Source organism: Miniopterus natalensis, chromosome 8 (genome assembly GCF_054644295.1).
Source record: "Miniopterus natalensis isolate mMinNat1 chromosome 8, mMinNat1.hap1, whole genome shotgun sequence".
NCBI classification, from domain to species: Eukaryota; Metazoa; Chordata; class Mammalia; order Chiroptera; family Miniopteridae; genus Miniopterus; species Miniopterus natalensis.
In genome coordinates, this window is record NC_142088.1 from 10,775,717 (window position 1) to 10,796,782 (window position 21,066).

The 21,066-nt window shown below is 41.3% G+C and overlaps 1 long non-coding RNA gene across 1 annotated transcript in view; it reads right to left on the bottom strand.

Moving 5' to 3' along the window:
- LOC148092553 (uncharacterized) overlaps positions 1–21,066 on the bottom strand; it is a 174,188-nt gene that overhangs the window by 146,862 nt on the left and 6,260 nt on the right. Inside the window, exon 2 of the long non-coding RNA XR_015714898.1 lies at positions 4,502–4,627. This is a non-coding gene — a long non-coding RNA (uncharacterized LOC148092553). The remainder of the gene's footprint in view (positions 1–4,501; positions 4,628–21,066) is intronic.

A 21,066-nucleotide genomic window follows, 5' to 3' on the forward strand; every position in this document is an offset into this window, starting at 1 on the left:
CATTACTTCCCAAATGGCCTTAGTCCCTTCTAGGCTGGGTAACAGCACAATTGAACTGGGTGATGACTTCTGCCCAGTTGTTTTCATGGTCCCTATAGAGGTTAACAAGTTGTTGTACTTTCTATTTCAGAATTCTCAAGATCTAAGTGAGTTTATATGAGAAAGAAAATGGGAGATGCAAATAAACTGAAACATTCTAGGAGATGCATCTGTAGATATCTAGATGCTCCATGCAGTTCCATGCATTATTGACTATCTATATTAGATGATCTACCCTGTGTTGGGAAAACAAACGCACCCTAAAGTCTCAGTAGCTGAATACAGAAAATGTTTATTTCCTGTTTATGCAAAGTTATCTTCTGGTTGGAGCATCTCTATTATTATTATTATTATTATTTATTATTATTATTATTATTTATTATTATTATTTTGGTGGCTCTGCTATCTCAATATCCACCAGAGTCAACACAGCAAAGAAGAAAAAGCTGTGGGGTCACACAAGACCTTGTCATTGCCTCAGACTAGAAATGACACATGTCACTTCTGTTCCTTCCATTGGCAGGACCAAGTCACATGGCCCTTCCTAACTGCAAGGGTCAGGGTAGCCTTGTATGCTCCCCAAGGAGGAGGCGAGAGCCAGAGGGAGCATCATCCCTGTTATTCCACATGCAAAGGCACTGTGCTGGCTACTGGGACTTGAGGATAAATTAGGCCCAGTCCCTGCTCATGAAGGGCTCACATCCTTACAGGGCAGACAGGAATTACCAAGTTTGCCATGAAGCAAGGCATACTATGATTTGTACTCTAATTCAGCAATAAATATGGGGTTTGGGGAGTACCAATAAAGGAACAATTAATTACAACTGGGACTAAGAGAAGATTTAATAGAAGTAATATTTGAGTGGAAATGAAACTAATTTTTACATGTCACTCAACAAAGTATATCAGGACAATACCTGAGAAAAGAAAGGCAGCATGGGGTGCTGCAGATCTCCCCAAGCCCTTTCCCAGAATGGTCCCCAACAGCGCAGGGAGGAGGGGAGGCCTTACTAAAAAGAACCCTGAAGCTCCTGACCCATCTCACCCTTAGGGTGAATTCCTGTTTATAACACAAATGCATGTAATTACACAGCTCTTTGTCATAATACAAATCATACCATTTTTTTCCACAATCCTCAAGTAAAATAACACTGAATTAACCTCACTTTGCCCTGATTTCTTCTACTCTTAGCCTAACTCTGTGCTCTCCCTGCAGGTTAATAGACTCTTATGTGCAAAGCACTGAGCTGGAAGTCACCTAGAGCTGAGAGGCTGACAGTGTTGCCCTGACTCTGCCAAGGATGATCTGTGTGGCTTTTAGAGGAGTCACTTTATTGCTCTTCACCTCAGTTTGTCCAACTGGAAAATGAGATTATCATGTGCCATTGACAAATTCTCTTTCAGTAACATTTCTCTGTAACGATAGCGTAACTTTGAAAATGTATACAGCAGGTGATAAAAGCCCATCATCAGCAGCTGAGGTGGATGCTGTGACTTAGTTCCCTGGACCTCTAGGCCACCATGCTTTCAGTTAGAAGGGTTGAAAATGGAAAACTGTGTTCTCAGAGTCTCCCGCAGTGATGGTTCTGCATGAAGGATGGCTGCACACCTATAAGGTTTTAGAGGCAGGAGGGAGGTGGCAGCCACCTGCCTGCTCTTCTTGACTGCTTTCCTCCTGAAAAACACAGTCCAGGAAACATGATGTTTTTCTACAACAGCATTTGAGGGTCCATCCTCTAGCTTACTCTACAAGAGGCAGTGTTGGCTGCTTCTTGATTCCAGCTTCCTAATTCCTGTATCATAAATTTTCAATGTGCTCTTGAATATACCAACAGTGGTAGCTAGAAAAATGAGCACTCTCTCCCTGGTGAGTCAGTTCCATATTTTTCTGAAAATCATCTCTGAGAATACAGCCTAATCCTACCTGCTCAGGGGCCTTTATGAGCACTTTATTCCCTCTATAAAATGCCCTCCTGCTTAAAATACCTCTAGTGGTCTCTATTTAATCCACTGCTTAAACAATCCTAAGGCTTCCTGAACTTTCTTAACCTCAAACTCCGTCTGTGGAGGACAGTAAACCTGAAATGGAATTGGCTCTTGGAAGGTGTCTGGGCCACCTCAGGAGCCAACCTCAGATTTCAGAGATCTGCTCTTATTTCATCAAGAAGCATGAACAGACTAAACACTGGGATGGGACATCTAGGACACACGCTCTTCTGCATCCTGTATCCTTTCACCTCGAGTGGTTAGTTTTCCTGGAACTATGCCTTGGGAAATCCTACTCCTCACTTCATAACCCAGCGAGGCCCGGCTTCCCTCAGAAGCCCAAGAGGGAGATATATATACTGAGAGGAAACGTGCCAAACCCACTGAAAACACCAACCCCAGCCTCCAGAGAGAAGATGTATCTGGGGTGAAACAGGCTTTCCTGGGGCCCTTCCCTCGTGGTGCCCCATCTCCCTCAGCTTCTGCATTTCCCTCGCTTCTCTCGCATCTTCTTTTCAGTATTTCCTTCACCTTTTCCCATTTTCTTATTTCCTCCTCTTCCACTGCCTCTCCCTCCAGCCTTTTCCCAGTCCTTCCTTCCTGCTTCCCTTTTCTTCCCCAAGGAGCTGATAAGCCTGTGTTTGAAGCCTAGGTGGCTTTGATCAGGATTAAATGCTTAGCAAACAAAATAATTGGCAACAGGAGCATTTGCCTGCCTGGAATTCCGTTGCTCACGCCTGCTTTACCAGATTCGGCTCGTAGATTACACATTCGTTTCACTGTTTTCCTTTCTTAGGGAAGGACTTAAAAAATCCTGTGTTGTTGTGTACATTTAATTATGTGTGTGGCCTGCCCTGTATTTATCTGTTTATTTTTGCCGAGTAATTCCACCCAATTCTTAGGATTGGCTAGGTAAAATGCTTCTGCTTTAATGAATATGCAGCCTCTCTGGGTTGATAGAATCATCTTTTACATGTGTAAAATAAAACACAACGGCGGTCGCTATGTATAAAATGTTTCTGACTTCCCCTTATGACCTGCTCTCGGGCAGTTATCTCCTGGCCTTTGGCTTATCTGGAAAGGAAGCTGAGTAAAAAGAACATTATTTTTGTTTTCAGAACTCTTCTGACATGAAGAATTTTTTTTTAATTAACTGTTCTGGAGCTATTTTTCAAAATCATCCATGAAAAGAGGCAGAGACTCCTAGTGTATCACCATCTGAGCGGTTCTGTGATAGATCAGTAGGGCTGTGAGAGACAGCCCGTCTTTGTCCTGTGACGTTTTGAGCCTGAACACTGCAATCCTTCCCTAGCTTCATTGCCCATGAGGCTTTGAAGATGTCTCGTTATAGTGCCCAGGACAGACTTCATCATCTGACCTAATGGCCAAGGGCAGTGGCCATCTTCACAGGACAGGCAAAGTTAAACTCCAGGGTATGCAATGAATCTGCAGTGATGCATAATGAAGCTAATCCATAGCACAGAAACTTCAGTTCTCAAGTCATTTGTCAGGTGTGCATATGTGCATGTGTGTGCACACGTGTATGTGTATAAAGATCCACATATGGCAAACAGGAAAACCAATATCCCAATTTCTCCCTGGGAAATACTTTTAAGCATCGCCGCAATAACCAGGGGAACTGCACGTGTCTGCATGTCAACATGGAGTTTTTTGAAATTATACAATCTGAATCAGTAATTCAGAAGGTGTCAAACTAATAAATACATACTGACCAATTTCCAGTAGAATGATTACTTCTTAAAATAAATGCACATGCTAGCTCCATCGTTTTCACCTGTCTCCCTGTTACAGCCATCTAGTTTTTCATTTTAAGGCTATACAAAGACTCTGAGTGCAGCATTTCTACCTTCTCAAATTGCTGTTTCCTAGAAGTTTTTTTTTCCCCCCAAATACACATCCTCCAACAAGCAGAGTTGATTTTTATTTTGTGCTGCACTCTTAGAAGGTGCTATTTCTAAAGTGTGGCATCTTAATAAGAACAATGCCTTCTAGTTGAGCGACTCGCTTCCATCCCCAGACTACTTTCATATTTATTATCTCATTATTATTTTGATTCATACAATGAACAGGTACTGCCATCTCCTTCATTTCACAGATGCTTAATCTGAGAGTTGGAAAATGTAAGGCACATGCCCAGGGGCTCAGAGCTAGTGAGAGCAAAGCTAGTATCACACCCCAGTCTCTCTGACTCGCGGTCCAACTCATCCACTCCTTGCTGCACCCTTTCCGAATAAACATTATGATGAAACTGCGCTTCTGGCAACAAGGATGAAAATTGGGAGACCTCGGGCTTCAAATCACCTTCAAGGACTCTCTCCTCTGCATTCCTTCTCACTTGCTCTCAAAAAGGGCCACATATCCAAGAAATGAGAGCTAGTACACAACAGAGAGGACCTTGAACCATCTGAAAGATGCCGATACAGTCTCAGAGGTGGAGTGAAGAGAAGCTACTTACCTCCCCAGCCCTCAAGTCCTCCCAGTGATGATTCACGTTTCCAAGGCCATGGTACAAGCCTAAGGTCAGACCTGGAGCCTCGGCAGAGGAGACAGGCAGTGTTCTTCCCAGAGCAGAGTCATAAATCTACACAAGTCAGAGATGAGGGGAAAGAGAACAAAGATGCTGATCACTAAATTATCAAAGGAGCGTGGCTGACTAGCTCCCCACATTTGCAGAGAGGTAGGGAAGATATATCTTCTCCTGTTCTTCACCCAGTGCCTCAAAGGAAATGGTGAATGTGGGTTGGTAATCATTACCATTTATGCATATATCTCTCAAAATATGGAACATGGAAATAAGAAATATAAGTAAAAAATAAAGAAGCAACTGATGACAGCTACATATGAAAAGAAGGGGGTAAAGAGGAAGTGAGGGAAAGAAAAGTCGTGTCCTAAAACATTGAGGGGATGACAGGGGAATATCAGGGTGTCAGCTGAGATGGCAAGTTACCCAAGTCGAAGGCTGATGTGTAAATGCAGCTCCCATTTTCTCCTCACTGTCTGCTTCACAGCTGCCTGGAGCTCTCCACAGTGAGGCTAAACCCCAGTCTTCCTATTTTTCCCTGAAGCCCTGGCTCTCCCAAGAATCTGGGACTTTTTGGTATCCATACGCAAATAAAGCAGTTGTTGATGCTTCATTTTGGGTGCACACAGGGTGGGGCAAAAGTAGGTTTACAGTTGTTCATATGGAAAATAATACAATAGTCAATAAATAATAATACTAGAATAAACTCTGTGTTTCGAGTACCCACAACTGTAAGCCTACTTTTCTCCCACCCTGTATATTAGTCTGAACCATTCTGGCTGCAAGTGAGAGAAAACTAACTACTAACTCAAAGCCAGCTAAGCTCTAGCCTGTTTGGCTCAGTGGTTAGAGCGTCGGCCCACAGACAGAAGGGTCTCGGGTTTGATTCAGGTCAAGGGCACGTATCTCAGTTTCAGGCTCGATCCCTGGCCCCATTTGGTGCTTGTGCAAGAGGCAACCAATCCGTGTGTCTCTCTCACATCGATGTTTCTCTCTCTCTCCTACTCCTTCCACTCTCTCTGAAAAGTAATGGAAAAAATATTGTCCTGTGACAATTAAAAACAAAAAATCAAAGCCAGCTGAAATGTAATGGACACACATAACAAAGGGGAGTCCAGAGGAAAAGCTGTCTATAAGGATCGATGAAATATGGGCACTTAAACATTTTCATTCTCTCTCTCTCTCTCTCTTTCTGTTTCCTGCCCCACCACTAGTCCTCACCACGTGTTGCTCTCATTCTCTCCTTACAGCAGGTATCTTCCATGAGTGAGGACCCAGAGAGTCCTGGGAGAGGCACAGTCAGACAACTCCAGGCTTACACCACCTCAGCTAGCAACCTGACATATATATATGTCAATATATAAAACTCCATGGAAAAATTCTCATTGACCGGTTCTGAGTCTCCAACCCATCCCTGGGCTAATCACCATAACCAAGGGAGTGGGGGATGGGGTACTCTGATTAATCAGGTCTAGGTCACATGACCACCTCTGTGCACTGTGGTTACAGCAGTTGTCTACCCAACCAGAATCAAATAGAACAGCATAAGGAAAACTTCCCCCATGTTCCCTTTAAAAGAGGTAATGATGATACTAGAATAAGGGTTGGATAAAGGAATTCAGAGAAAAGCCGTATCCTCTGCAAGGCACAGTCGGACCATGGGTCATCCTGATTTTGCATTTCGTGCTTGCTAATGGAAAATCAAGGACCAATAAACTCATATGGTTGCAGCCTCTACTGAATTCATGATCCATTTTTTTCACTGCCCATTAAGGAAAATCCAAGATATTGTCCAATTAGGTTTCTGTTGAAAACTGAAAGTTACCACATTTTGATAAATCTTTGTAAATCAGATTATTCTTTAGTCTACAAGTCCTCATAAATGTCATTTGTGGAGGCATTGGGAAAGCTAACTCTGAATCTACCACTTAAGATGTGTCTTTTTGTGCAGAAAACATAGGTGAGCCCTGATAATTAAGGGGGTGTTATCGTTTGCTGATGCAGTATAAACAAACCAAGCTAGAAGCAAAGCTGGGGCTTTGGGAGGGGGGTGAGCAGAGAGGGAGTCAAACAGCACTTGCTTTTCTTGATCATATTCTTCATAAATTGCCCTTTGAAACAATTTTAAAGGTAATAGATGAGTTAGAAGACTAGGATGAAAAGAAAGTCAGGTTAAAGCAAGGCCCTAAGACACAGAGAAAGTAACCAAAGGCCGGCATGGACCTTATATACTGGCTCTCCACGGAACTAACAGCCCAGGCCTCCTGTCCCAGGCCTCACCCCTGCCTTTATAAGAAGCTGTTTATCCCTCTGAACCAAGCCTGTGTTGGAGCCAGAAAAGTTAAATGAAGCATTAAGACCATTATTTAGATACTGGAGGGGGAGCACACACAAAAAAGAAAGCCTAAGAAAAATTCCATTCATTTGAATTAATTGAGATGAGCATTTATTTTTTGTTTAAATTGACCCTGTAATTGTTTCTACCTTTTTTTCCCCATGAGGTATGTAGAGACATAACTTCGAGGGCTAGTCCCTTTATAGTAAGAAAGAATTCAGTGCTGCTGAGACGCCCAGTATCATTCACCCATGCAGGTCATAGAATTGATTCTCTCGCAGAGACCAGCCATATGGATTGATTTAGCAGCATTTCGCTGGCTGCCTAGAGACACGGCTTGAGTCATCCTGTATAAATTACTTAACTCTCCACCACAAAGAAGGGAAAAAATTGTTTTCTTGCACAGCAGTAGCAATTAATGTTCAACATGTTTATGGAGTTTAATAATATACGGCCCAGCACCAATCTCTGTAGGCAATACCATTATCTTGAGAGAGAAACTTAGGTGGTATCATCAGCATACAAGACACAGATGATTGATTCATCAATAACTGAGCCTGGCCTTATTACAGCAAACAAATTAGACATCATGGAATATATGGCCATATAGACAGGACTTCCTTCTCTTCAAATATATGTCATAATTGATAGTGTGGCCTTTTGGCAACACTGAAAAACAGCTTGCAATTAACAGCTTCCTCTTCTTTGAGGGTTTGGTCCAGCTCAGGAGCTCAGTAGAGTGGAGCAAGGGCTAGACAACATCTTCCCAAGACACTGTTTGCCAGAAAGGTCAATCACTTCTTCATCTTTCTCATATTTCATTCCAAAGGAATGCAAAAAGGAAAGTGGTAAGTCACCAGCAAATATTTATTGGGCCACTTCTATGTGCCCAGGCACTGTTCTAGAGCAAAAAACAAGACTGAAGGACCCCCTCCCTCCTCATCCCAGAGGTGGCGACTGACAACAGGCATGTAAACAAACAAAAATACTGTTAACATTCTGATAGGTAGCATACTGAAGTAGAGCGCTCTTGAATTTATGTATTGCTAAATGGCAAATAGGGATTTCAACAATAGGAGATATTTTATGTATTCAGCATCACTTGATTAAACAATCAACCACGTAAGCAAGATTCTGTGACTTTTGTACTTTCCCTTCCCCAAATTTTTGAAAATATAATGTGAGTTCTGAAAAAGGATGGGTATTGTTTGTGATTTGATCATTTAAAAAGATTTAACTTTTTAAAAATAATTATTATGGGGCTTCACAACAGCCCAGATGACCAAAAAAAAAAAAAAAGTGAATTGTCTAATAGTAAAAAGTGCCCAATACTAAAAAAAATAGAGAGTCTTCTATGTTTTTAAAATACTAGTTCTAATATGGAAAGAAGTGTCAGGCCACATCAGAACCACAGTCTGACTAACATGCTACATCCGTGTAACTGGAATTGTTCATGGAACATAAGGTCCGCACATTTTATTCTCAAGAAAGTTTTTATCTCTGTAGTATGATATAGATGATGTCTCTACAGACACATTTAGGTTTCTATTTAAGATAATTGCCCATAAAAATCCTTCAAGATGAAATACATAAATAGTTTAGACAGAAGTTTCTTCTCACATGAATTCTCTAGAACCTTCCTTCAATTATTCACTCTAATTTTAGACATCACCTTGCCCCATGTATTTATGATGTAAGAATGTTCCAACCATGTGTTGTGGTTCTGAATCCCTTCATGGCAGTAAACTAGGACAGCTGAGTTGGTTATGAAGTGTGTTCCTGTCATAGGTCATTTATCTGCACTGATTTACTCTTTTCTGTCTCCCATAATAATGTCACTCTCACTCCTGTAAGTCTCAGTGTCCTTCGGGAGTGGGAAAGGAGAAGACTGTGCACTGGCCATGGCTGATGACCCTGGGCACATTGGTGACATCCATGGGGACGTGATCTGCAAATCCCCACCATCTCTTATGCATGCCACAGTCAAAACCCAGCCATGAACAACTGCACTAAGTAAATACTGATGAAAGGGATAAACGATTACACATGTGGCACCTTAGGTAGCTTTTCTTCCCCCTCCCACTTCTTCCCAGAGTGAGGTGGTCCCACAGGCCTGTTCATCCCCGAACCGTTTCATAACCTTCCTCTGCTCTGCTCTGCTCTGCTCTGCTCTGCAACACAGGCAGGCTGCCCTCCATGCACTGCATGTGTCACTAGGCTGACTTCCAACTGGATTCAGGCAATGACAGCAAACAGCAGAAGAACACAGGGCAGGGGGCGAGGAGAAGCCAGGCATTCCTCTCCCTGACTCTCTGCTTTTGGGAATCATCTTTGGCAGTAGAGGTTCCAGCTCTCTCCAGTTAGGGTAGAGGTTCCAGGTCTCTCCAGTTAGGCACCTGCTTGGTTGCAGCTTCTAGCTGCAGGCCTGAACCCTGTGGCTCTGGCAACTCCACCTCCTCCTAGGGTGGTAGCAACTTCTGCTGCTGCTACTTTCTGGTTTGCCTCGCTGTCCCCTGTTCTCAGCTCTTCAATCATCTGTGCAAGGAATTCCTCATATTAAAATTCCTCTGTTTTTAATAACGAGAGTAGTATCTGCTTTTTTTGGCTGTATACTAGTTGATACAGAGAATTTTTAAGAATTCAGTTCAGCTCATATTGAACACCATGCTGCACACCAGGGAGACTATGATGCTTATGATGTTGTGTCTACTATTGAGGAGGTTTGAATCTAATGGACAAAACATTTCAAGATTACGTGGCAAGTATTATAAGGGATTGAGGCCAAGGGGCCCTGGACATACTAGGACTGACTCCTTAGCTAGGTCTGGGGCTCAGAGACGGCTTCCTAGAAGAGATGATGGTTGAGCTGACCTTAAGAGATGCGAGATAGCCAGCTAAAAGATGCTGGAAGGACCTTGCAGACAGAGGGAGTAGCATATGTAACTGCACCAAAGCATTAAATCGAATGGCTTGTGCTTCTGGGGTTGGTGTCAGGATGGGGAAAGATGGGGCTGGAACAGAATGGAAGCAAGGTGGTACCACAAGACCTCAGGTATGAGGCCAGAGAATAGAAAAAGAGGTAAGACACAGAGGCAAGTAAGGGCCTTGAATTCTCTTCAGTGCAGTTAGAAGAAATTGGTGATTTTTAAATTAGGGGAACAGCATGGTCACATTCACGATTTATCATTTAGATGGTCACTTGGGCCACCCTGTGATAAATGGTAGCTCTAAAAGAGGCAAGATTCCCACCTGGCAGCATACATTGTTATTACAAGGTGGGTAATAGAAATACCAGGGAGAACGCTTTGTAAAGTATATGATTGTCTAACCACTAGGCTGTACACCTGAAACTAACACAAAATAATATTGAATGTAAACTATAATTAAAATAAATTTTAAAAATTTTTTAAAAGAGGCAAGATAGAGGAGAGAAACAAAAAAGAATTACTTGAACCAGATCATGCTAATCACTCAATTCAGCCTACTAGTGTCGAATCCCTGGGTTCCAGCAACAGTGCTGGGAGCAAGAGGGATGTGAAATTGTGCCTAACACTTAGCAATCCCTTACAGATTTGTGTGCTCCTTTATAGTTTACCAAGATAAACACATCTCATGATTCTCTTAAAAATCCCACAAGTATTAGAATCTCCATTTTTCAGATAAGAAAACTGAGTCTCAGAATGTGATAAAATATGTCCAAGGCCATATAATGAGTAAGAATTGAACCCAGCTGTCTGCTTACTGCTGAGCTTAGTAAGATAGTTTTCTGCTCTCCCTTGTGTGATAGGATAAATTGATGTCCCAGAAAGCTGAATTTTCAGTAGCCGAGGAAACAATGTAGGGACTCCCATGTACACATGCAGCGGACTGCTTCAGAATAAATGCATACTCTACCAGGCATGGGCTTGATGTTTGTTTTTAACTACTCCTCTCAAGGCAGATCCTGGTTCCTTAGGGTGCTGAGAATAATCACAAGTAATTGACTCAACCTCTCTAAATTGGGACTGGTTTCAGCCAGTAGAATTTTAATCAAGATTTGAGTTAACCTTTCATCCTTCCTCCAACATAACACGGTGTAAAGACAAAGGATATGATCCTAAAGAAAGTGATTGTACCAATATTTGTTGAAAAGTATATATGGAATCTAAAGGATGGCAGAAAATAATTACTTTCTCTATTGAGTGACCTTTCAGCCCCCCTACCAGAGGGCTATTGGTCAAGATCATAGAAACTGTCACTCTGGGCTCCAAAATGGGGGGTGATGATGGATTCTTCACTAGTGGTAGTAACTCGACCCTTCAGAGGAGCAGACGTAGGTCTTCCTGACTTTTCAGACCATTAAGCTTCCCTCTTGCTATACTGATGCCCTCTCGTGACAATACCAATAATGCATTGGAATGCTACCCCCTACTCCTAGCAGGGGCTAAAGGAGAAAAAAAAATGGGACTGAGAGGAGACAGAGAATCCAATACCCCCGCCACAGCTATAATTCCCTTTGGAAAGCCTGCCTCTCAACTCACTCCTTCCCTGTCCTGAGATAGCCACTCCCAAGCCAGGAACAAAGATCTTGGCTCACTCAGCACCTCCTGAGGTTAGAGCCAGTGATTTACAGACTTATTTCTACCCCTAACGACTCCCATCAGTAACAGTGATATATTTGGGCAGCCGCAATTCTGCCCACATTTGAGAATCACTTTTTGACTTTTATGTGCATGCATTCAGACTTCACATCTTTGTCATAAATAAACTCCCCATCATCACAAGGGAAGTGGAAGTTGGGACAGCTCTGAAACAGTATCTCTTGCCTCTGGACCACATATGCCATGAGGATATTTGTGCAAATAAGACTCCAGTTGACTATAAGTTTGTAAGTGAAGGGACTTTTTTTATCATGTCTATTTCTGCATTCCCAACATCTAGTACATTCCCTGGCATATAATAAGCACTCAATGAGTGATAATTTACTGCATGTGCTAGCATTTACTGAGCATATACTATGTGCCACTGCACTGTTCTAAGCATTTCACACATGCTTATGCTCATTTAAACCTCAAAGCAACCCTATGAGTTAGGTAGTATTGCCTCCCTTGTAAGATATAAAATCTAAAGCACAGAACAGTTATGTAATTTGCTTTGTGACATACAGATTATAAGCAAAGAACTCGGGATTTAAATCCAGGCAGTCTGGTCCAAGAGCTAGTGCTCAAAACCATTAGGCTATACTGCCTTTTATCGATTAAGTGGTTGGGCATCCTGATCTATCAGGGGAGACTACGCTTATCTTCCTTCCTCCCTTCTAGCCAACCCTCACCTGGGTCTGAGAGGGTTAAAGATACTGATTCAAATACCGCATCCTGACCAGGTGGCAGCCCATCTTCAAAGGAACTTTCCTCTCTTGCTTTCCTGGTGCTTCTCTTGCTTTCCTGGTGCTTCTCTACCTTAGGAGTAAAGGCTTCAGTAGTCCAGACAGCTTTACTTTCTCTTGTATGAGCCTGCAGCTTGCTCTGCTTCCAGATCCCCTGGCTATGCACAGTGCCCATAAGTTTTCTGACATAAAATGAGGATGCTGGAGGGCAATTTGTCACTTTTAGCCAAGCCAGCATCTTCTTTCAGGGTGTCCATGCCTTTCATGAGTCTCTTGCTAATAATGTTAGAGCTGGATTCTGATGGAAAAAAAATTCCTTTAGATATGAAATTCCCCTCTTCAAATATCTGTTCTTATTTCTCATCAGAAAAACCAGGGGGAAAAATAAATGTTCTCAGCTTGGGCTGAATTCACACGGAAAATTTCATATCTCAGAAGCACTGTGGTCTTTAAATGAGCATGTGTCTTTTATAATGGCTACCCAGGTGATTTTCGTCTCTCCAGAACGTTCACCTTCTGATCCAGTTTTAAAAGAGATGATACCACTAAAAAGCCGCTTTAAACTTGAAAGTGAACCCTCAACACTCAGAGGAAATGCTTATGAGAAAGAAAGATGATTTTGACCTATATAGGAACATTTTGGACTAAAGTAGTTATTCAAGAGCCCTGCAAATAGCCAACTTTTTCAGAATCGAAAAGAAAACTCCAAGACATCATTCTTACCGAATCCTGGACACTTCCTTTTGTTTTCTAGCAAAGTAAATATATATCAACCATCAGGCATATAATTGGACTATGATCTCTCAAGTCTCCCATTCCATGAGCCAGCCGCTATAGCCCAAATGACACAGTTGGATATTGTCACAGACCACTCAGCTGCAGGATGATAGATGCATAGAGCAGGACAGAGCCTCGCGAGGAGGCCACACCTGCTCTAACTCTAAGATGTCTCTTTCCCTCACTATCCCTTTCCACTCTCCCAAGTCTTAAAAGCTCTACCACTAAGACATAGAGACCCCCAATCCACCCACTTCTCTCCATCTCCACAACTGCCCTTCAATCAAAGTCACTGTCTCCTCTCTCCTGGACTATTGCAGAAACTTCTAACTTATGGTCTCTCCGGTCCTATTCTTTTTCTTTTTAACAGCTTTATTGAGATATAATTTACATTCCATAAAACATACCTATTTAAAATCACAGGCATGGCTCATACTACTGTGGTTTGCTGCCTATCATCATAATTGAATAAAATGCTATATTTCAATTAGAGATTAGAGAAAATGAAGATTTTATTTAACTGTCAAGTTAAAGGCATCCTGAATTCCTTCCTGGCTTAAAACTTTAGTAAATGCAAACTAGAACTGGGAATCTGCCTTTTTAACAAGCTCCCCAAGTGCTCCTACCTATCGCGGTACTATGGTCAGCACTGGAAGAAACAGTGACTTAAGGAGTGTTGCATAAGAGTACTGGGAAGCCATTTCCCTTGTGCTAAGTTTCCCCTCATCCCAACAAGGGGACTACAAAGCTATGATGGGGTCAGGAACTTTTCAAGACAGCCAATTAAAAAGCAGCTCTCTCTGGGTATCTTCTGCTAAAACCTGAGAGGAGGAGCTGAACCATAGAAAGTGAGAGAGAAGCATCAGTCATCTGTCCAGAATCCCACAGACCTCAGAGACACCATGGGCTGCTAACAGAGGAGGTGCCATCTGTGTAAGTCAGCAAAGGCTTGCTTCGGGCCCAAGAGGATGTCAAGGACAAATTGAAGAGTGGGGCGTGCTGAAGAAAATGAACATGTTGACTCCAAACTAGAAAAAGAAAGCTGCGAAATCCAAAATGAATGCATAGTTCGATTAAAAGTCTACAAATGTAAAATGTTCAAAAGAAACATTATAAGACCCTTACCAAATCTTTAAGGTCCCCCACAAAAATCTGTATTTAATTTGGGATATGGGTTAAATATGTTTGATATGACGTGAAATGAGACCTCTAGAAGTAAGAATACCTAGAGTCCGCAAAATTCTTAAAGCCCTTAGGACCAGACAGGAAATGAAATGAATGGAGACAGGTACGGAATGATCAGCAGCTGATGCCGCGACCCCACGCTAGATATTGAGATGTGGCGAGCACATGTCCTTCCTGAAAGGGGAACTTGTTACGTAGCTCTAACTAGTTATCGTCTCTTGCGTGCTAGTCTAATTTCTGAGAAAAGTCAGGAATCCTGATTCTTAAGTAAAATCTCCAATTTCCAAATGTTGACAACTAATACAAGTTTTGATAATCACTCTCTGGACCACAGCAAAACCAGCCACACTGGTTTTGGAAACATGGGGTTCAGAATACTCTTCATATACAAAATAGAAAACAAAATAAATTTCCTTCGCAGGCAGTTGGGACATGCAAGTTCTCCAACACAGGGTGTGTGTAGGGTGTGTGTGTTGTGTGGGGGGCGGGGGGTGGGGGGGCACGGGAACATGCAGGAGAGGACACTGTAAATGACTTAAACCTGTATTTATAGGTCCGGGATTAGGTTCTGTGTAAATAGTATAAAATGATTTGAAGAATAATTAGTTCGTTAATGAATCTGCAAGTGAGAAGCAGCTGTTTTATTCCTGGACTCAGGGTCACTGTCTCTGCTGCGTGAAGAGTCAGCAGTAATTAGAAGAATCCACGGTGCCAAACTAAATTAAAATTGTTCAAACCGTTACTCGCTGTACGATATAATTTTGCTTCACGTTCCCAGGATGAGGAAATTCGAATTAAGTCTCTATTCATTACAAAAATAGGCTAACTAACTTAAGGCTATGAACTATCTGTTTGTCGATGGTATTGAATAGTTTCTATCTGCTGTAACAGATCATTCTGCACTAAAATAAATGGCAGCTGGTTATATGCCAGTGGTTTATTTAACAACACTCAATTGTACTGAACTCTGAAAACATAATGGGTCTCAGCGGACCCTCCTGCCTGCTATTTTTCTGAAAATAAAATATTGATGTAATTGGATTTCCCACCCACATTGATCCTCAAACACACAGATGGGATCAGTTTAAGCAAAAATTGGGAAATGAAGAAATTGTGATAATCACTGAATAAAGTTATTTATGTCAGGACACTTGGGGTGCATTTAATTAAGCTGCCCTGAAATCATGGAAACCTTTGCGTGGTATTTTCAAAAGTCCTAGGGACTGTTGTAGAACTCCAGGTAAAGGCCAGGAAGGAAAAAAAATCTACAAATCAACATGTAAGAGCAAAGAGAAGAAACCTTCGAGAAGATTTCATGGCCCATATTCCCGGGATACCAGACCGACTGGTTGGTTCAGTAAGTTTAATGAGGAAAATGCTACCAAACCAGTTGTTCGGCATCTTTTAGAAAAAAACAAAACAGTGTATTAATTGAATCTTTCACTTTCAACTTGGTATTTTGCTATTGTATAGACATAGCTTTAATCACACCCTGCGAGCGGCCAATTTCACTGATGTGACTGTGTAAGCAAGACCACAGGGTTGAGCTTTTAATAAGATGGGCTTACTCTAATGAAAGTTCTTTTAGTCTTTCCTTTTAGGTTCTCTCTGTTTTCTTTAGTCATCAACCTCTGGACTAATCTTGTTAATAGAATGATTTTGCCTAATTTTTTTTAATGTCTCCTCTGATCCAATCCAACTTGAGCAATTGAAATGCTTTCTTTCATCAGCATTCAAAAGGTAGCATTAGCAACAGCAACAATAGAGAGGCTCAAATCCTTAACTGAATTTTCCCATCATTCCTGAAACAAGATAAACAACTCCCTGGAGTACTGAAGTTCTCAGCATCTGGGCAATTAAATACAGTCTTGAATGTAGACCACACCCTCACAAGAAGGGGATTGGTCAAATGGTGCCACCCAAAGGTTATTTAGAGATCTGTTCCATTTTCCCTACCATTAAAAACAAAACAAAAAACAGCTTCCCTCCCTCATCCTCAGCCCCTTTGAACAAATCTTCATGCTAGAGTTGTCTTTGCTAAAGTGATATGAACAGTGGCTTATATGTTAGATCATATTTTTAAGTACATTGGAGATTCTGAGTTTAAAGAACTTTGTTGTGAATCTTTTTGTAAAGAGATTAATACCTTAATTTATCTTTTCTGTGAATTTGGGTTAGGTTTCCTTTAAGTAAAATATACGTTAAAAAGTGTGTTTTCACCACCCCCCAAAAGATGAAATGTGACCAAGAAAAGGAGGTCCATAGTCAGAAGAACTGGGTCTTACTTGGCCTAGCTCTTTTTCTGGCCTGCCAGGTTACCTTGGGAAAAAATGCTAAATCTCTCTGGACTTCAGTTTTCTCATTTATGAAGGGAGAGTAAGAATCATTTCTACTTTTCAGAGTCTTCGAGGGTGTTTTTTAAGACTATTATTGACTGCAAGTGCTATCTATACAACATAGTTGTTAATAATAATTATGGTCAGGGTGTGAAAGAGAACAGTGTTGGTGGTCATCAAAGCAAGGAGGAGGTCTCATACTACCAACCTGATCCTTCAAATCCCACTAGGAATGGCATTCTCAGTTTGATAAGATTTGTGAAGGTCACTCTCCTGACCCTGATATTTTCTTAAAATGTCTTATTAAAAACCCATTCATCTGGAGACCTTCCCTCTGAAAATGCAATGAGTCTCTGGATGTGCACATAGATGCAGACCTCGGGTATATTATTAAATTAGCACATGAAGGAGTCTCTTGTGTTTTTCTGGGGCAAGTGAAGGAAAAGCTAGCTGCATGTTTATAACATTTTAGTATTTCATTTCTTTTACTCTGGGGATTCCTCTGCACATTTTCTATAGTAAAAAAGTAATTGGTAAATTTTTTAGATTTTATTTTTCCCTCTTGAATGATGGAGAAATGGGAGTGTGGTGAGCAGGTAGGCATCCAAATGGCAATGAGGGTAGATGAGAGAGTTTATACAACTTAACACACCAAGAGTCTAATATTAGTATTAACAGGAAAGCCAAATTTATGCCTCTAATTGTATTCTTTAAAAAAAGTACCAACACCTTATAAATGTCTGAATTAAGGCTGTATAAGAGCCTTTTCTTGGTGCCACTTAATGGGAAAACAATGACTAGTAAAAGAGGTCTCAAAGTAGTTTCTTATACAGGCCTCCCCAAGACGTGGAAAAGCCGAGCATCCGGGAGGTCTACCACTCCACATCCCTGGATCATTATGTAACCTGTGGGGAGTTATTTAACCTGTTTGTCTCTTTTCTCCATAATCAAAAAAAGGGGTTGAGCTTAAGTTCTCAAGCCTAAAAAATACAAAAGGTGAGTTGCATGTTTTAATCCAAAACTAGGCTATAGGTAAAATACATTAGATCACAGAATGAAGATTATCACAGAATCAAAGGATCTTAGCAGTTAAAACTAGAAAGGCATAAACCATTGGTGGCCTGTTACAGCAGTCTTCCCAGGACTTGATCATTCTGAATTCAATGACAAAACTCAACCTGACCATCACCTAATCTGAGGACTCCAAATTTATAAATATGAGTCAGAACTCAACCTCTTCAATGTCCTGTTATCAGTGAAAACCCTGTCCTGGTGGACACATTCAAGCTGCGCAATACACCATTACATATCACTCCCATGGTGACTTTAACTCCTATTTTAACCACAACAAACAAAGCCTTGCATTTGTAAAGCCTTTGATGATTTACAAGGTACCTACATACACACTGTCAGGGCAGAGATTATTCATCATTTTCAAAGGAAGAAATCATTCATGAGGAGTTAAGCAATATTCTCACGGTTTACATCACAGGTAAGTGATAAAACCTCATCTAGAATCTTTCCAGAAAGGAATCCCAAGAACTCGTTAGACCATAAATCCTTTTAGGTCTCTGAAATTATGGGATTCCATTACTTCTGGAGAGTACCCCAAAATGTGTTCCCCACAATGCCTAGCATAATCTGGAGCAAATGATATATTCATTCAGACAGTAGTGTCTGAATTACTTGGACTTTTCCTAAGGGCCTTCACACACCCAACACGTAAACAACTTTGCCTTGTTCTCCTTCCTTGTGGTGATTCAGAGTCTAAGCTGGTGGAGATCCAAGGTGTCCCTCCAAGCAACTCCATTCAGTGCCTGAACCAGCAACTTCCCTACCAAGACCGAGGCAGCAGGCGCCCTATTTAGAGGATGCATGGCTATTTTACTGTGGCTCAAAGAATTCTCCAGTCCCTTAAGCTCCCCTTCCCCCAATTTAGAACTCAAACTATTGCCTGCCTTTCCAGTTTCTGACCTGCTGCACACATTTCCCCTTTCCACCTTGGCCCCTGGTTTTGCCAGCACTGTCTGCTCATTCATTGATTTTGGTCCCATCCTTTACTGTTGTCTCTAGTGCACCAAAGCCTCAGCGTCTTATCTGGCTAGAAGGAAACATAGTAAAAACAGGGTTCTCTCTGCTGACATCAACCACAGTATCACCTGCTGTTCTCATTTCAAGAGCCATGTCTACATATCTCCCAAAGCTCAAAGATCCATTTTCAGCTTCCCAAAAGACATTTGCAACATAGAGCCTGCTGTGCAGCAAGAGCTCAGCCAGGAGCTGGCAACTTTAGGGATGGTGGGCTCATAAACACAGCCCACACCTGACATCTGAGGCCTTTGGGTCAGGCCTAGGGCCCTAGAGCCTAATGAACTAGGAGGGCAGCATTTGCCACAAGTTTAATTCATAAAGTTCTTCCTAAAATTCTGAATTTCCAAATTAATTCCAGTTGGGTTTTTAAGTACCTGGAACACCTCCCTCCACATCTTTACATGGCTGACTTCTCATTACTCTGGTCTCTGCTCAAATGTCAAATCCTCAGAGAATTCCCTAACCACCCTGAATAACCACTGACAGATGAGCCTCGCTTCTCCCTCCATTATTGTCTACTCCAGGGCCATGATTACTTGCTTCCCAGAACAGATAACTCACTGAATTTTTGTTTCCCTCTTTATTATTTATCTCCCCTAATTAGAAAGGGAGCTCAATGAGGGAAAAACCTTTGTATATCTCACTCATAGCCAATAGAAGCACCCTAGCATAGAGAAGGCTTTTAATAAATGTTTACTTTAATAAATGATTAAATGGATGGGTGAGTGAATGATAGATATGCTCATGAATGAATCCACTACTACTGGTGCTCTTACATTTGCCAAGCACTGCACTAAGCACTTTTCATACATTATCACAGTGATTTTCAAATAATTCATTTTTTTGTCCAGGCAAAACCTAGTAAGAAGCTCTTTATATGATGCAGAAATCAAAGCATAAACAAAAAGGTCAAAGGAAACAGTGCTGGGTGCCCAGCCACTTCTTCCTCTTTGGGCTCTCCTATATCATTTAATTGTCTTACCAGTTCTACTGGATACGAATTATCATTAGGACCATCTTATAGATAAGAAAACTGAGGCTCGGGAAAATTAAGTGACTTGTCCAAGGTCATATAAGCTAGTAAGTCAGAGGGCAAGGCTATGAACAAATTCTCTCGGACTTTAATGGTACCTGACTCTCTAAACCATGGTTTAAAGAGTCTGCATGTTTTCTGAAATCCTGGGGAACTCCTCCCAGAATAACTTAACATTTGGTTAGTATTTTCAGTGCTTATTTGAATAAGATTGAAATAGCTTATTGTAGTGTTTAATAATTAATTGCTGTAGGTATATGAGGAGTGACTTTTCCTTAATGAAAAATTTCAGGATGATATTATAATGTGAATATTCTCAGAAAGTACCCTCATGTGACACAGGCCTCAATGTTAATGGAAGAAAGTATATTCATATTTTTTCACCAATATTTCTTGAAAGCCCAAGTATTTAAGAATCTTCACTGAAGCAAAATTCTATTATATGAGAAGTAGCTGCTTGGCAGTTTCTAAGAATTTAATAAATCTCTTTAGGAAAATGTTAGTTTCAAAAGAAAATTTCCAAAGGGTCTCAAGCACACTCTCTGTTTTCCTGTATTTGCATTACAAATAAAGAACCTTTTAGCTGACCATGAGCAGCCAGAGAAAACAAGAATGTTCCTTTTGCATTATTTGGTGAGTGGTATTGTGTTACCATATTTTTTCCCCTTTTAATATGAGAAGCCCAGAGATTACATGGCACAGATTTGCAGCTACAGAACGCTTGTTAAGAGGTCTGCAGAATATCGCTTTCACCAAGCCACACTATCTTGGAGTCGTCTGTTTTGCAAATGACTTCAGGGAGAAACGGTGGCTACCATACCAAACGATGGACCTGCCCTGAGCACCCTACACTCTCCTTGTCTTTTACTCTTACTTTAGGCCACGTATTCCACATCCTCTGAGTGTGTGTGCGTGTGTGTCTGAAAACATACATAACATAAAATTTACCAGTTCAGCAACATTAAGTACATTCATATTGTTGTGCAAAGATCACCACCATCCATCTCCAGAACTTTTTCATCTCTATCTGAAACTCTGTACCCATTAAACAAGAGCTCCCCATCCCGTCCCCCAACAGGCCCTGGTAACCACTGTTCTACTTTCTGTCTCTATGAATTTGACTACTCTAGATAGCGCATTAAAGTAGAATCATACAATATTTGTGCTTTTGTCATTTCAGGTTCTTGCTACACTTGACCATTTCCTTCAAAGAGAGGGACATCCTCTGGTGTCTACAGTGACATGGTTACACAGTCCTGCCGCATGACTCACAGGAGACACTTTAAAAATGTCCTTTTTTTAAATACTGGGTTTACACACTCAGTAGTAATAGTGTTAATGAGGCTGCAACATTTTGTCAAACTAATTATCAAGATT